At 36.3% G+C, this 18,191-nt stretch overlaps 1 protein-coding gene and 1 pseudogene across 5 annotated transcripts in view; one reads left to right on the forward strand and one right to left on the reverse strand.

Annotated features, from left to right (window-relative positions):
* Positions 1–18,191, reverse strand: part of CRY1 (cryptochrome circadian regulator 1) — a 97,785-nt gene that overhangs the window by 35,621 nt on the left and 43,973 nt on the right. The window lies entirely within an intron of this gene.
* Positions 9,154–18,191, forward strand: part of LOC309812492 (small ribosomal subunit protein eS8-like) — a 40,130-nt pseudogene continuing 31,092 nt past the window's right edge. The window contains exons 1-2 of the transcript in view: positions 9,154–9,235; positions 10,342–10,940. The product of the transcript in view is annotated as a small ribosomal subunit protein eS8-like (transcript). The remainder of the gene's footprint in view (positions 9,236–10,341; positions 10,941–18,191) is intronic.

An 18,191-nucleotide genomic window follows, 5' to 3' on the forward strand; every position in this document is an offset into this window, starting at 1 on the left:
GTGTGCCACAACTAGAAAGCCCGCGTGCCACAACTACAGAGCCCAAGCACCCTGGAGCCCATGCACTGCAACTACAGAGCCCACGTACTCTGGAGCCAGAGCGCCACAACTAGAGAGAAGCCCGTGTGCCACAACTATGACCCAACGCAGCCAAAAATAAATAAATAAATAAATATTTTAAAAAAGAAATAGGGCTTCCTTGGTGGCGCAGTGGTTGGGAGTCCGCCTGCCGATGGAGGGGACACGGGTTCGTGCCCCGGTCCGGGAGGGTCCCACATGCCGCGGAGCGGCTGGGCCCGTGAGCCATGGCTGCTGAGCCTGTGCGTCTGGAGCCTGTGCTCTGCGGCGGGAGAGGCCACAGCAGTGAGAGGCCCTCGTACCGCAAAGAAGAGAGGAAAAAAAAAAAAAGAAAGAAAGTAATTAAATGAATTGACCTCACTGTTGAAACTTGGTGAAATAAATTCAAGTTCATATAGGAAAGCCCCCTTGTAAAATCTAGAACTTTTTCTACTGGAAGAAAAGGTAACATCCTATTTAATCACTCTGAGCAATCGTAATTATCTATGTATGAGAGAAAGTGTAATGCCCATTTTCAAATTTCTAATATAATTAAAGAAAAAGAATTTGATAATAAATAGATGTTAAATTATGTGGCATTAACTCTCTGAGTGTAGAGAATGCCAGATTAATTTTTTCAAAAAAGGTTTCATGATGCAGGTGGGGCTATAGATGTTTTTTCAATGAAATAATTATCAGTAAGTCTTTTGCATAATAGATATCTGGGGGAATTCTGGGGCAGAGGCAGAAGACTGCTTACTTTGCATCTTCCATTGGGAAGAAATGGAGCAGTCCACAAGAGCAAATCCAAAAGAGATATCACCCCTGGAAAGTTCAACCTCATTGTTAGCCTCATGTTAATTTTCTCTAATATTTCATCTAGATTCTGTTCCTCTCAGCTGGATATATCTTATTTCCTCTCTACTCTGCTTCTTCTTTGTTTTTCATCTTAAATATCTATCTGCCTTTTCTACAGGTCATGTGCTCTTTCAGAATAATGATTGTGTCTTACTTGTGAGAAGGAGTGGTTAAAATGAATGGAAAGGCATATTTCAGAACTGCATTGTCCAATATGGTAGCCACTAGGCACATGTAGCCATTTAAATTAATTAAAATTAATAATTCAGTTCCTCAGTCACACGTGCCACATTTCAAGGCCTCTCAAGAGCTACATGTGTGCCTAGTAGCTACCATATTGGACAGCACAGGTGAAGAACACTTCCATCATTGCAGAAAGTTCTACTGGACAGCATTTTTCTAGAAGATTATTCAGAATAGATCATTTTGTTGTCTTTGCCCATTCTGATCCCATAATTTCACCAAGAAAGTCTTGTTAATTTTCTACAACTGTAGTTATTAGTGACATCAGTATACCTAGTCAAGTTTGATATTCCTTCCCCTTTAGGAATCATCATCTCTACAGGCTTGGGCAGTGCTATACTCATGAGGATGTTAAAGACATCCCACCATTTCACCTTAGGAAGTCTCACAGTTGTCCTTAAACAAATATATACTCACATTTATATTTCACCACACCCCCTTTCTGTCTTGGTTTGGAGTTACCCCCCTAATACCCAATTCCCATCCCAACCCACCACTGCCAATGTGCAAATACTTTGGGGAGAATATTGTTGTTGTTTGTTGTTAGAGCAATATTAAAGTATCTAAGTTTTGTAAAATTATCCATAACTATAAATAACTTATCATGTTCAGTGTAAATGTTTATCGGGAAGCATCTAGTTTTCTGTATTTGCTTGGCAAAAGAAACTTTAGAGCCTGTAGTACTCAGATCAAAAATTAAGAAGTTGAATGAACTAGCAATTTTTAAGTTTTCTTAAATTTAAACAGTACAAAACTAAAATGTCCTGGAAGGATAATCCAAGGCAGAGATAATCCTCATATCTCTTTTGTAGTATTAGTTTCAGTATCTTCTCTACCAGAGCTGGTAGTAAGTAGCAAGAGTTCACCATATTCTACTTTTTTGGTAGAAAAGTTTTTATATAGTACCAGCAGGTCAATGATAGACAACAAGATGGGAAAAGAAAAAAAAAAGAATCTTATTCATTTATAAAATGAACAAGTAAGCCTGGATTAGTTAATAATTAGCCCTTTATTTTTCCCTTTCTTGTTCACAAGCTGAATAAGCATTCTTAATGCTTTTCAATAAATACTCTATGAACCAAACAAACATTGTACAGAATGACGTGGACTGAAGCAATGGAAAAAGTTTTGCAACCATAAAGTTAATTTTGTTTTGGCACTTTATAAAACAAAGGAACAGAAGTTGTATTGCAGTATGATGTTTTTCTCCCATAGATGTTATTGATGGTGTTTTTCTTCCATGGATGTTATTGTTTTTTTTTTTTTTTTCTTTTTGCGGTATGCGGGCCTCTCACTGTTGTGGCCTCTCCCGTTGCGGAGCACAGGCCCCGGATGCGCAGGCCCAGCGGCCATGGCTCATGGGCCCAGCCGCTCCGCGGCATATGGGATCCTCCCAGACCGGGGCACGAACCCGTATCCCCTGCATCGGCAGGCGGACTCTCAACCACTGCGCCACCAGGGAGGCCCGATGTTATTGTTTATATCACTATAATTTCACATAAAAATTGCAGAGATACAGTGGACTCAAATAGGTATTTCAGAAAAGACTTGTGAAGAAAAGAAAAAGAGCAGGATGGAGGAGAACATATCAGTGATGCTGTCCTTCGTTATAAGGCTTTTTGCACTATGACTTTTAAAACTGTTGCATATATTATTTTGATAAAATAAAATTTACTTTGCATATATCTACTTGTTAACTGGAAGGATACTCACCAAGCTATTAATAATAGCTACCCTTGGGGAGAGGGAGTTTGGGGTGGGGGTAAAGAAGAGAGAAACATACACTCTTTTAAAATGTCATAAAAGTTATAAAATTGACAATTAGCATATTCATTCAAAGTAGAACAAAACAGAAATATTATATTTACTGTAAACCTGTTTTAACACATAGTGAACATATTTTCAAAGCAACAGACATACTTCTATGGCATCAATTTTCATGGTTTCATAGTATTCCACTGCATAGATGTCCCATAATTTAACAATTGATAGCAACAAGTTACTATCCCTCAATCAATCCTGAAAAGTTCTAATTTCCTCATCTGTTAAATTGGAATAGTAACAGGGCCCATATCATACTACTGTTGTGAGAATTAAATAACATATGTGAAGCTCTTAGAACAGTGCCTGACCCATAGTAAGCATGATTATATAACTGTTATTTATTATTTTTTTAGTCTCCTCCTTCCTATCACTTCTTTTCTTGCTACAGTAATTCTATCCCTTGTTATCTCTTGCTAGTATTATTTGCTGCAATGCCTTAAAATGGCTCTGCCTACCAACAATCTCTCTCCACTCTCACCCATTTTATACACAATATGAAATCTTCCTGAGGCACACTTTCCTGTAAAAAGGTCTTCAAAAATTCATTCTCTATAGAATAAAGAACAAATTATTTTGTTTGACTAACTTAGGGTTCCAGAGTTCACTTCCTACCATTCCTCTTTCCCTCCCGCCAAACCAAACTACTTCTCTTTTCCCCACACATTCTATCTCCTGGAATTTGCTCCATGCTCTTCCCTCGGCCTGGAGTATCTTTCCCAATACCCATCTCTTTAAGTTCACATTCTACTAATCTTCAGTCTTCCACCTGAAAGTAATTTCTCCATCCCCTAAACCCTCAAAGGACATAACCTCATCCTAGAGAAACTTTCAGATTGTACGTTATATGATAGCTATCATATATAGATCACCTTCTCCTCCTGAAGGATTTCAAATTAAATATCTGTGTCTCACTCCTAACTACACAGTTTTCTTTACCTGTGTTTTGGATTCTACATTTGGCAAACAAATCTCATCATGTGCCTTACACAATTTGTTGAAAAGTTCAGAAATAGTAGAAAATAACCTACAGAGTTGTCTTGAACATCTGCTGAAAGGATAGAAAGAGCATAAAATAACTAGTACTTGGTAGATATTCATTCAGCAGAAGTTATAATTATTCTCCCTTGGGAAAAATTTATAGTTTTGAAAGAAGTAACATGTATTTTTATATGTAAATACCGGGGCATGACAAAAGAAGATAATGAATTAGTTAATGCCTACATCTATATACATAATCATCTTGAACTCTTAACTTTCTCTGAATGTGACTTTGAACAAAGGATTGATGAAAATCTTTCCCACAAGGCAAGGCAAATGTGAATATGAATATATATACAACAAGATACAGTGCAATTAAGACCCTGAATCAACTAATCTCTAAGCATATAATTCTTCCTTGATAATACCATAAAATCTCCAATACACCAAGTTCAAAATATCAACTCATTGACAGGTAAGATTTCTTTTTAGTGCTGAAGGAATAATGTTACTTCAAAGGGTACTCTATAGTCTAACTTTTCATCCTTTACCCTCAACTGGGAAGAGAGTGAGTTCTGCCAGAGTTCAGATTCAATGTGTTTCAGAGAACACAATTTCAACCTTTATATATTACGAATGCATGTACCTAAGAACAGGAATCCAACATTGAATGGAATGATTTAATACAATATATTGAAATTGCATAAGGTATTTGACCCCATCATGCAGCTTGCGGGATCTCAGTCCCCTGCCACAGCAGTGAAAGCCCAGAATCCTAACCACTAGGCCACCAGGGAACTCCCCATAAGGTACAATTTTAATAGGAACTTATTTTCAGACCTTATCCAATTTGGCATGTTTACTGTTTTCTTGAAACCATACCCATTTGAAGGCTCAGTTAATAATGCTATTAACTACATGTAACAGGTTCATTTTTAAATAGGCCAAAGGGTAGTAAAACTCACTACACCCCTCTGCATAATTGTATTGCCCACACAGAAGAACAGTTCTGGTACTATTTAATTACAATACTAGTTGCAGCACTTCAAAATAAATTGAAGAGGGGTTAGGTGAGAAAATATATTTCTTCACTTTAAACATTTCAAGGATTTTTTTTTACCTCCAGCGATCACTACCTTATTGCTATTAGGAAAAATTACATGCGGTGTGTTTCTTTATGCTGGTTCCAAAAGATGATTTCAACATGAATCAACAAATAGTTGCTTAAAGTAGGTCATTGCTATAGCAACCAGTGGGCAGTTTGGTATACTCCCCATAACAATGACCTACTTTCCAGCCTATGCTAGTACAGCTTTATATAACTAGAATTTCTAGTTCTGTCTATAAAATAGTCTAAAAAACGCAACAGTAAGATACAACATAATCCCATTCCTGCTAAAAACAAGGCATTATGAATTAACACGTATCATACCAGAATAAAGCCATCTGGTTCTGCACTTTAGTTTATAAAATATATCTTATCACATGCTCAACAATGAAAACTACACTTAGAATATCTAAACCAAAACAATTCATTGCTGACCCTAGAGAAGTGATTTACAGACTATAAATTAAGATCATTAAATCACATGCAAAGTATCTTCTCTTCTACCCTTCCTCCTTGTGAAACAACAGAGTTAAATTTTTTAAAATAAAAGTTCTGGATATACTAACTATAATAAAGAAAAAAATGGAGAGTCTCAGTCATTAAGCAGTCATTGGTGTTTCATTAGAAGTTCAAAAATTATAAATAGCAATTTGTCTCTTTATAAATTGAATAAAGTTTACATATGCTTTTTTTCTGGTTTGTAACAAATTTTTAGTGCTCTTATCTAACATTATTCAAATTATCAGAATATTTGTGATATACACTTTCCCTAAAGAAAACAGTTTAATGTTGAATAGGATTAAATATGTATTTTAAAAGCAAATTTTATATTTTTTCCAGGCTCTAATGGTTCATAAATCAGTGGCTCTAAACCATGACACAATGTCACTTTTTATAACAAATATTTTTCACTGCCTTATTTTAAATTCTGAAATGAAATTCATAGATAACATATCCTTATATACAATTGTAAAGCATTAATATAACACTCCAATGTAATATATGAGAGAAGTTTAAGTAAAGTCATTTATATTTTAAAAAGAAGCAACATTTACTTACCATAAGTAAATATCTGGGTATGAAACAAAAAGACAATGAATTAGTTGGATGCCTACACCTACATACAGAATCATTTTAAATTCAACAGCTACAAAAAAACAGAATGATACATTTGTACTATTGGTGACTCAAATACCATGAGTGTTACTGCCTTTGGTTTTCTGTAATGTTGAGCAAAATTTAGTAGAGGTCTGGACAAAGTTCAATCTTCCCTTGATTCACATTGGTGATCAATATATTTCAGGAACACTCAATGTATATTAAAATTGTGTAAAAAATACCTAGTGTTTACACATAAAAATGGATTTAGGCTCTAGATTTTGAAAATCATGAATAAGTTTTTCACTTACTAGATGTTTCACGAAACATCTAGTATAATATTTGAAAGATATGTGGGACTCAGGACAACTATTTATTTTGAGAGTCTGTCCTGAGCACTGCAAGAAGTTTTCCATCCTCAGTCTCTCCTCATTAATTCCACTAGGACCCTCCAATCACTGTGACTACCAAAAATGCCCCCATAAATTCCTAAAACACCTTCTAACGAATGATATTATTCATTATCCACATAATATTCTTGATTTGAGGAATACAAGATAAATGATATGAAATTCCAACACTCAAGGAGCTTAAAATTTAGAAAAGAAACTTGAAAATGTACATGATGTATATGAATATAACAGAACCTGTTATGGCAGAATGCAATATATATTATAAGAGACACATATGAATACCAGTAATTTGCTTTGAACAATCAGGAGGGAACAATCACTTCTGGATTTTTTTCTTTTTTTTTTTGAGATGGGGGGAAATTTAGGCAAAATTTTCAAGGTGATGGTAGAGAGAGGACTTGCAGTATTAATATAACTTTGTTTGATAGCTGAAGACAGGAATGGAGAATTATTGGCCATAGGACTGTAACCACCTTAAAGACTGGGACTAGGCCTTGTTCACCACTTCCCAGTAACTAGACAATGCCTGACATATAGTAGTAGTTCAAAAAATATTTATCTAATGACTAACCAAATAAATAAATTAATGAAAGCAGGAGAAAGGGACTTTTAAAGACTTGATTCAATAGTCAATGGAGAAGTAAGAAATATGAGAGGGAAAGAATGTCTACTGTACTAGGTACTTTACATATACTATATTCCCAACAACTTTATAAGGTATCTCATTTTTAAAATGAATCTAAAACTCAAGGACATCTTCCAAAGTAACTCAGCTAAGCAATCAAGTAAAAAATTTTTTAATTTTGATGTGTCTCACTCTAAACCCATACTCTTTGCACTATATAATGTTACTTTCCTGAAGGATATATAATAATCTAAAATGTTTTAGGAAAATTAGGCTGGCAGCTTTAAGGACATAAAGACGACTAAAATACAGCTTTTGCCTTCAAGATGAGGGATGAGCATGTGTGTCAATTAAGACAGAATATGTTAGGCTACACTGAGGTAACAAACAACTCTCAAAGCTCAGTGTCTTAAAATAACTAAAGTTTATTTCTCACTCATGCTATGTATCTACTGCAGGCAAGGCATTTCTGCTCACAGTTAATTGGTTAAAGCAGGTTACATGGGCAAGCCAAACTTCAAGAAGGCAGAAGCATAAATTTCCTGCAGGTGAATAATGGTGAACAATAATAACATCTACCATAATGTTCAAACCAACATTGATATATATGTCTTCATATTTCTTAATGAAGGGTATATTATGGCAGCACAGAAGAAATCAAACTCTGTGTGTGGGGGCAGGGGAAAGGAGACAGGAGAAGGCATGAGGAAGAAAACACTTGAACAGAGTTTGGAATCAATAGGTAATGATCATGAGGATCAAGTAGGAAAGATCAATCAAAGCAGAGAAAACAGTATCCTTAAATTAAGAAACTCATAAGAACTGTGTGTGTTTGGGTCGGGGGGAGTGAGGAATTGGGAGAATGACTACAAGTAACATACTTTCTAAGTCTAAGCTGTATTTCCCCCCAACACAAGTGTTAACATTTAAAAAAATATTCAAAATCAATGTCAAAAGAAACCTACTAACTTCTGTTGCTGACAGTACATTGGATTAAGATACCTTAATGGAAATAACTAACAAAAAGTTGACAAAAAACAACAAAAGAAAACTTTTAAACATAATTCACTGGACTGCCCCAAAAGTAAGGAATCATAAGAGGTTAAGCAGAGTGCTAAGGTCAGCTTTAGCCTTGAGGATTTCTACAGAGCCCTGGAAAGCTTAAACATAATCCAGGTTGAGGAGGACAGGAGATAAAGCCCAAGGCCCATCCAACTGAGGAAACTAATAATAGACCCTCAATATGAAACCTGGGCTTTAAAGAGCTCCATCCACAGTTCAAATGTAAATAAGACATAAATCTTAATAGGACAGGAAGGAAATTTGCCTGTCTCTACTCAGCCTGGGCTGAAAGAAAATAAAATCTCCCATTCCTGAATGGAAAGGTTAAACATAGTAATTTCACAGTGGAGAAGACTGGCAAACAGTACTGCAACCACATATTGGAGCAAACATCCTCAGCGATAAGTCAGTCATGTATCATGTACATCTTGGTATGATATGATGAGAAGAACACTTCACTTTTGTGATATTTTCCACAAAACCCATAACCCCACTCTAAAGATGATAAAAACATCAGACAAAACTAAATTGAGGACTATTCTACAAGATACATGACCAGTACTCTAAATCAAAAAGGTCATAAAAAATAAGGGAAGCCTGAGGAACTATCACAGGACAGAGGAGACTAAGGACACATGACTACAATGTGGTAATTTGGATGAAATCCTGGAACAGAAAAAGAACATTAGTGGAAATCTGAATACGGTCTGCAATTTAGCTAGTGCTATGATTTCTTAGTTTTGACAAAAATATGGTGGTAATGTAAGATGTTAATATTGGGGGAAACTGGGTATAGAGTAAAATCAGGAACTCTCTGTATTATATCTGTACATTTTCTATAAATCTAAAATTATTTCTTTTATTAAAAAATTCTTGTGCATCCCCCCATGCATAATCTCAATGCAAATTCATGGAATTTAAACAGTACCAAACGTCTCAAGCATATCATTGCATTTAACGTGGTCCCAGGTTGGTTGTGATCTGAGATAATTGTTAAAAGAAATTATAAATCCTCTCTGGATTCTCAACTTCAACCCATGCCTCAATTTCTACAGAAAAAGTTCCACCAAAAATCAATCAATCAATCATAAAATACACAAGGAAACAAGAACTTAATCTGAGTTGCAGAATAAGAGACCTGAAAATTACTGAGAATTTTCCAGAACCACTGAAAGATATAAATTCAAGAAGCCCATGAATCTCAAGCAGAGTAAGAAAGAGAGGAACATGGGGATACAGTTGGGAGGTGGCATGGAGAGGAGGGGAAATAAAAACAGAAATAAAGAACAGATAAAAATAAGCAGAGATACAGAGAAGGAGAGATGAGACAGAGACAGAGAAAGGATCCACATCTAGATACACCATACACCATCTAGATACATCCACATCTAGAAACTACACAAAATCAAAGACAAAGACATAAGATATAAAGCAGTCAGAGAACATTATATCCAATAAGTAGAGAACATTTATGCAAGTATACATGGAATACTCATGAAAATTGACCCTGTACTAGGTCATAATACTATTCAACAGATTTAAAGAAATTGGTATCTATCATACATTTTGAAATTAAAAAACCCTTCTCCGGGCTTCCCTGATGGTGCAGTGGTTGAGAGTCCGCCTGCCGATGCAGGGTACGTGGGTTCGTGCCCCAGTCCGGGAAGATCCCACATGCCGCGGAGCGGCTGGGCCCGTGAGCCATGGCTGCTGAGCCTGCACGTCCGGAGCCTGTGCTCCGCAACGGGAGAGGCCACAACAGTGAGAGGCCCACGTACCGCAAAAAAAAAAAAAAAAAAAAAAAAAAAAAAAAAACACTTCTCCAAACAATTTATCAAACAAAGAACATCACAATGGATTTTAGTAAATACCTAAAACTGAATGATAATGAAAAAAATATATCTAAAATGAGCAGAATGAAAAACAACAAAAAAGAGGTATTAGAAGAAAATATATAGGCTTAAATCCTTACGTTAGAAAAAAAGACTTGAAATGAGTTAGGAAAACAGCAGAATAAATCTTTAAAAAAATATAAAGAAGGAAATGATCTCTTTCCAGCCAGCACTAAGCAACAGGCATATCTCGGAACAACTGGCACAAGCACCACAAGACTAAGAACGAGAGAAAGGCCTACCACAAGAAGCAGAAGTATGAGCTGGGAATCCCTGCTGCCAACACTAAGATTGACCCTGCCTCATATACACATTCCACATGCAGGGAGACAACAAGAAGTCGCTGGACGTGGGGAACTTCCCCTGAGGCTTGGAGTGTTGTACGTGCAAAACGAGGCTTATTATTGTTTACAGTGCCTCCAACAATGAACTGGTCAGTACCAAGACCCTGATGAAGAACTGCATTGTGCTCATTGACAGCACACTATTCTGACAGTGGTAGGAGTCCCACTATGCACTACCCCGGAGCCACAAGAAAGGAGCCAAGCTAACTTCCGAGGAGGAAGGGATTTTAAACAAAAAACGATAAAAGAAAATTCAGAAGAAATATGATGAAAGGAAAAAGACTGTCAAAATCAGCAGTCTTCTGGAAGAGCAGTTCCAGCAGGGCAAGCTCCTTGCATGCATTGTTTCAAAACCAGGCCAGTGTGGCCAAGCAGATGGCTATGTGCTAGAATGCAAGGAGCTGGAGTTCTAGCTGAGGAAAATCAAGGCCCGGAAAGGTAAACAAATCCTCCTCCCTCCTATCTTAGCTCAAGTAATAAAGATGTTTATTGTTTTATTGTTCATCTATTGTTCTCTATGTTCTAAAGAAGAAAAAGAAAGAAGGAAATGATCAAGAGTAGGAATTAGTGAAAAGAGAACACAAATACATAATAGAAACAACAAAGCCAAAATTTATTACTTGAAGAAACAGTACTGTAAAACTGACAAGGTAAATTAAGGGAAAAATTGAGAGCAGACAAAATAAGCAATATTAAGAATAAAAAAGAGGATATAATCTCAGATATTGCAGGGGTTAAATGGCAAATAAGGCAGTATGAACAATTTTATGCAAATAAATTTGAAAACTTTGATAAAATGGATAAATTCCTTACCAAAACTGACTCAAGAAGAAATTTAGAACTTACCAAAACTGACTCAAGAGCAAATAAAGAACATGAATGGTCTCATACCTACTAAAGAAACTGAATTCGTAGTTAAAAATCTTATATGGAAAACACAAGAGCCAGTCAGCTATACATATGAATTCTACCAAACGTTCATGAAATAGACAGTTTTAATTTTACAGAGGATTCTAACCTCATACAGGGGATAGACAAAAAAGGAACACTCCTTAACTCACTTTATGAGGTGAGATTTACCTTGATACCAAAATCAGACAAGGACAGTACAAAAGGAAAATTACAAACTAATCTCACTCACAAGCATACCATATTAGCAAGCCAAATACAACAATACATTAAAAAATATACATCATGATCAAGTTGGGCTTATCCACAGAAAGTTGATTAGTTTAATGTTTTAAAACTGGTTAGTGTATTCACCTCATTCATAGAATAAAGAAATTTCACATGACCAACTGAACAGATGCAGAAAGAGTAGCTATTAAAATTCAATTTCCTTTTAGCCTCATCAAACCAGGACTAGAAGGTAACCTCCTTAATGTGAAAAAGGGCATTCACATAAAGTACAGAAAACATCATATTTAATGGTAAAATGTTGAAAGTACTTCTTTTAGGATTGGGAAGAAGACAAGGATGCCTGTCACGGCTTCTGTTCAACCTGGTACTAGTAGGACTAACAAGTGTAGTAATGAGAAGATCAAGAGATAAAGGGTATAAGGATGGGAAAAGAAGAAACAAAAACATGATTATTTACAGATGATATGGGTATTGACACTATCAACATATAAAAAAAGGAATACACAGAAAATTATTAAAATTAATAATAGAGTTTAAAAGGGCCAAGATCACTCAATCTCTGGAATCAATTTATACTAATACAATTTATGTAACTTCAGCCTCTCTGATCTCAAAAATCACACAAAGCTATGTATAATCTAGAACTCTTACTCCTTGTCTAATTTTAGAAACCACAGCATTGTGACTCTACCAGGTTAGGCCAAAATCAAGTATAAGATGTACTTCTAGGCTTTAAAGGATTTACACATAACTAAATAAAATGTCTAACGTGTTCAAAAGCATGCTTTCCCAGATCTATGTGTAATGCTTTTCAGTAGTCTAACAGTCCTATTTGAAATTTCTCTCTTTCAGAAAAAGACTAGTTACATGTCAACTATATCTCAATAAAGCTGGGGAAAAAAGAATAAAATAAGATCTCTATTTTCATCTGTGAAAAATAAGATTGGTGGTTACCAGAGAGGATGGAAGCACAAAATAGGTAAAGGGGGTTAACTGTACAGTGACTGTATTAGTGGTAAGCATGCTGCAGTGTACACATAAATTAAATTATAATTTACACATGAAACTTATAAACCAATGTTACCTCAATAATAATAAAAAAAAGATAGGAATCCTTTGAAAGGTTTTGAGCAGGGACTGGGACATGACATGACTTAACTTTTAAAATAATCACTTGGACTGCTGGGTAGAAAATGAGTATTAGGCAAAGGGCAGAAATAGGAAGACCACTTAGGAGGCTACTTATACTGCTCTAGAGGAGAGATGATGGTGGCATGAATAACAGTGGTAATAGTGAAAATGATAAGAGCAGTTGGTATCTGGGTAGGAATTCAAGAGGTAATATATAGCACAGGAAGTGGGATTGTTAAATCTGTAGTCCAAGGTAGAAGTGTGTGGGTGGAAGATATAAAATTGGAATTCATCAGTACATATATGGTAGTCATTAGACTAGATAAAGGAAAAGAAGAACTGATGGAAGAAAGGACCTTCGCTTTGAATGAACACAAGGAATGATAGGACAGAAAGAAGGCTGGAGAGAGAGAAGGAATAAGAAAAGGAAGGATGGAATGAGGTCTGAATATACGGAAGCAGAGGATAGATATGTGTACTCCTAGAAGGAAATATGGAAAGAATGACTGATGGAAGGAAGGGAAGGAGGAGGGATAAAGATGCAATAATACATGAGAGAAGTAAGGACACATGACAGAAAGAAGCGAGAGTATATGGGACAGAGAAACAAAGACTGATGGGACAGAGAAGCAAGAATGAACAAAGAAGAATAGAGTATGGGGGTGAGATGGTAAAGGGCCAAAAAAAAAAGGCAGAGAAGATAACATGGAAATCAAACCGAAATTTTAGAATACTGAGTCTGATGCAATTCTCAATAACAAAAAGGGGTCAATTTTACTTAATTATTACTAAGTGAGTTATGAACCAGTCATGGACCTCAAACACATCCCATTAATTTCATAGTTGAAAATAAGAAACGTCTCATCTTTACAGATGCTATATAACTACATACAGAACTTGTTCTATGATTAGAGAAACATAAATGAAACTAAATGAACCCGAAGTACTATCCTATCTCTTCTTATTTGGTAAACAGACTCATTCAGATTCACATTAACTTTTACTCTCTTTAGAGATATTTGAGAATTAATTATTAGTAATCTAATAAAATGTAGAGTCACATATTCTGAGGTACATTCTTTCATTCATAAACCAACATCTGGGCATCTAAATAGGACACAAAAAAATAAATCCAGGGCTTCCCTGGTGGCGCAGTGGTTGCGAATCCGCCTGTCAATGCAGGGGACACAGGTTCGAGCCCTAGTCCGGGAAGATCCCACATGCTGCGGAGCAACTGGGCCCGTGAGCCACAACTGCTGGGCCTGCACTCTGGAGCCTGAGAACCACAACTACTGAGCCCGTAAACTGCAACTGCTGAAGCCCGCACGCCTGGAGCCTGTGCTCCACAGCAGGAGAGGCCACTGCAATGAGAGGCCTGTGTACTGCAACAAAGAGTGGCCCCCGCTTGCCACAACTAGATAGAGCCTGCACGCAACAACGAAGACCCCAACTCAGCCAAAAATAAAAATAAATAATAAATAAATAAATACATCCAGAATTCCAGTCCTTGGAGCCTCCAAGTTCAATGAGAATAAGATGTGCAAATTTATTATTCTAGTAATTAATATATTGTATTATTGAAGTCCCTATTGTTAAAGGACATGTAAAAGGGCAATTATGCTGAGGAAGAGCTCTAAAATTTTACAGGTATGACTGATCTGGATCTTTATTATCTATCACAGCACTTTGTGATAACAATTTAAGTCAGTCTTTACTTGAAATATATTTTAACTTTTGAGGTTAATTTACACTAGTATAAGGCTATGTAATTTATGCCTCCCTAATCCCCAAATCACAAAGTACTTGAAATCTAAGACTTTTACTATCCTATGTGTATTTTTAGAAACGATTACATTGTAACACTGTGAGGATAGGCCAAAAATCATATTTAAAATCTACTTCCAGGCTTTAGAGGATTAAAATAGAACTAAATAAAATCTGTTCAACACATGTACAAAAGCAAATGACAGAGTTACACATATTGGTTTTCTGATATTCCGATCAGAAAATTCTCTTCTAATAATGTTAACTTTCCTCTAGATATAAGTCAGGTTTTTCAGAGGTTTTCATGGTGGTAGGACTATGAAAAAAGAAGAAGAAAACAAAGAGTGCCAGGACACACAAAAAGACTATAAAAGATGAAACAAGTATCTAGACCTTGGTTTCTAAATATCCTTCTCCAATTAGAAGAACCAGGATTCCACAGAGCAGTGGCTGATTTCAGGGCAGAGCAAGAAAAATACAAGACGAGCTGGAGCATCTCATGGTGCCAGAAAGTAAGGAAGTGCTCAAGAGAAATAAGATGGGTGCATGTCTAAAAATAAGATGGATGTCAAAGCTGGACCAATTTAAACAAAATAAACAGTAACAGTAATAGATTATAACCCAAAGAATAAAACAAATACAAACCCACATTTTTATAAATAAATTATTGAATAAATAAATGGGGGGAGAAGGAATAAGTCTTCATTACAGAAGAATTCCAACCAATAAACACAGAAGGAATGAAAAAAATCATGATTGGAATAGCACATAATAATTGCTTCAAGCAAGATCCACTGATGAATACTAAAATTAATATCTGAAAGTATCAGGAGAAAAAGAATATTTATCAAAATACTTATCAAAATATCTCTTCCAAAATATTTATTAATTACAAAGGAAAAAAATAGTAATTTTACAGTGGAGAAACCCAGAAGACACTATTTTAACCACATGATCAAAGGTAATATCACCAGTAAAAAGACACACTGATACCATGTCTCCCCTGATACGACAAGGCCATATCACTTCTGTGGTATTTTTCAAAAATGCAAAACCTTGATCTAATCATGAGAAAACATCAGATAAGTCCAAATTGAGGGAGATCCTACAAAAATGCCTGACTAGTACTTTTAAAAGTCTTAAGGTCTTGAAAGATAAGGAAAGACTGAGATACTGTTACCGGCCAGAAGAAATTAAGGAGACATGATGACTAAATGAAATAGGGAATTCTAGACTGGACTCTGGGACAGAAAAAATACTAGTGGAAAAATTAGTGAAATTCAAATAAAGTCTGTACTTTCGTTAACAGCATTGCACCAATGCTAATTTCTTACTTTTGATAATTGTATTATGATTATATAAGGTATTAACATTAAGAGATGCTGGGTGAAGGGTATACGGTAACTCTCTGTATTATTATTTTTTGGCTGTGTTAGGTCTCCATTGCTGCATGTGGGCTTTCTCTAGTTACAGTGAGCAGGGGTTACTCTTCATTGCAGTGCATGGGCTTCTCATGGCGGTGGCTTCTCTTGTTGTGCAGCACAGGCTCTATGTGCGTGGGCTTCAGTGGTTGTGGCATGTGGGCTCAGTAGTTGTGGTACGCGGGCTCAGTAGCTGTGGCTCACAGGCTCTAGAGTGCAGGCTCGGTAGTTGTGGTGCACGGGCTTAGTTACTTCACGGCATGTGGGATCTTCCCTGACCAGGGACTGACCCCGTGTCCCCTGCGTTGGCAGGTGGATTCTTAACCACTGCGCCACCAGGGAAGCCCTCTCTCTGTATTATTTTTGCAACTCTCTGTAAACCTAAACTTATTTCAAGATAAAACAACAACAAAAAAAACCCAGAAGAATCAGAGCATTGTATCCTGAAATAAACAGGTTTGGGAAGTTTTTCCTACATAGATATTACTTTCACATCACTTCCGGTAGTAACCACTTGAATAGTTCCATCCATGAATTTATTCATTTAACAAATAAACGCTTGAGTGTCTACTAGGTGCCAGGCATATATTACAGAAAAAAAGTAGGGAGTGCCAAGTATGGGGGAAGGGGATTGCTGTTTTATGGGGTGATTGAGAAGATTTCTTTAATAAGGTGATACTTAGCAGAGTTCTGAAGTGAGGTAAGCCAAACGGATATTTGGGAAAAGGAACAGCAAGTGTGACAGCCTAGAGATTCAATAGCATGTCTGAAGAACAGCAAGATGGCCAGTATGGTTGCAGCTCAGGGAGGGACAGGAAGAAGGCAAAAAATAAGACGAGGTGAGCAAATTATTCAGGGTCTCCTTGGCCATTGTAAGGGCTTTCTTTGGCTTTTATGCCAAGAGAAATGGAAAGGGACTGGAAAGATAAGAGAGCAAGAGTGACATGAAGGTTTTACAGGGTAATTCTGACTATCATACGAAGAACTGGGCTAAGAGAGGGAATACAGAGATCAATTAAGAAATTACAGCAGTTACCCAGGTAAGAGATAACGATGGCTTAGGTCAGGCTGTAATCAACAAAAATGAGAAGTGACTGGATTCTGGATATATTTTTAAGGTATAACCTATAGCAGTGGTCCCCAACCTTTATGGCACCAGGGACCAGTTTCGTGGAAGACAATTTTTCCATGGGGGTTGGTGGGGGATGATTCAGGTGGTAATGCAAGCAATGGGGAACGGCATGCTCGCTCGCCACTCACCTCCTGCTGTGCGGCCCAGTTCCTAACAGGCCACGGACCTGTACTGGTCTGCGGACTGGGAGTTGGGGACCCCCCATATATAGGATCACCTGACAAATGTGAGGGGTGAGTGAAAGAGAGCAGTCAAGGTTGATTCCAAATTCAGAGCACATGATAGTATAAAATTTCTATTTATTGAAATGGGAAAATAGAGGACAAAGAGCTTTGGGGATTTTGTTTGTTTTATTCTGTTTGTTTCAAGAGGTTTTAATTTTTGTTTCAGTTTTAATTTTTGTTCATATTTATTATTTCCTTCCTTTCACTTTCTTGCAGTTTAGTTTTTCTGATTTTTTTTCAACTTCTTGGAAAAGAATGTTTATGTTTCAGATTTTTCAGTCTTTCTTCTTTTCAACTTGATGCTTTTAGGGCCATAAATGTCTTTAGCTGTATTCCACAAATTTTGGTATGTCACTGTCACTTAGTTCAAAATATTTCCACTGTGATTTCTTCTTTATTATTTATAAGAATATTGCTTAACTATAAGTATTTGGGGCTTTTCTAATTATCTCTTTGTTATTAATTCTGAGCTTATTTCATTGTGATTAGAGAACATATTCTCTGTTACTTCAATGTTGTGAAATATGAGACTTGCTTTATGACCCAGGATACAATTAATTTTGTTAATCTTTTGATGTGCCCTTGAAAAGAATATGTACACTGTAGGTGTTAGATAAAATGCTCTACATATGTGAATTAAGTCAAAGTTGTTAATCATATTGTTCCAATCCTTTATAACACTACTGATATTTGGTCTGCTTGCTCCATTAGTTACTGAAAGAAGTGTATTAATATTTCTCTGTGACTTTGAATTTGTCTGTTTCTCCTTTTAGTTCTATCAGCTTTGGCCTTCTGTATTTTGAGGCTATATTTTACACATACAAATTTAGAATTGCTATATCTTTCTGGAGGACTGTCCATTTTAATGACTGTGAAA

This window comes from Mesoplodon mirus (assembly GCF_964341445.2).
Source record: "Mesoplodon mirus genome assembly, chromosome: 11".
Taxonomy (NCBI): domain Eukaryota; kingdom Metazoa; phylum Chordata; class Mammalia; order Artiodactyla; family Ziphiidae; genus Mesoplodon; species Mesoplodon mirus.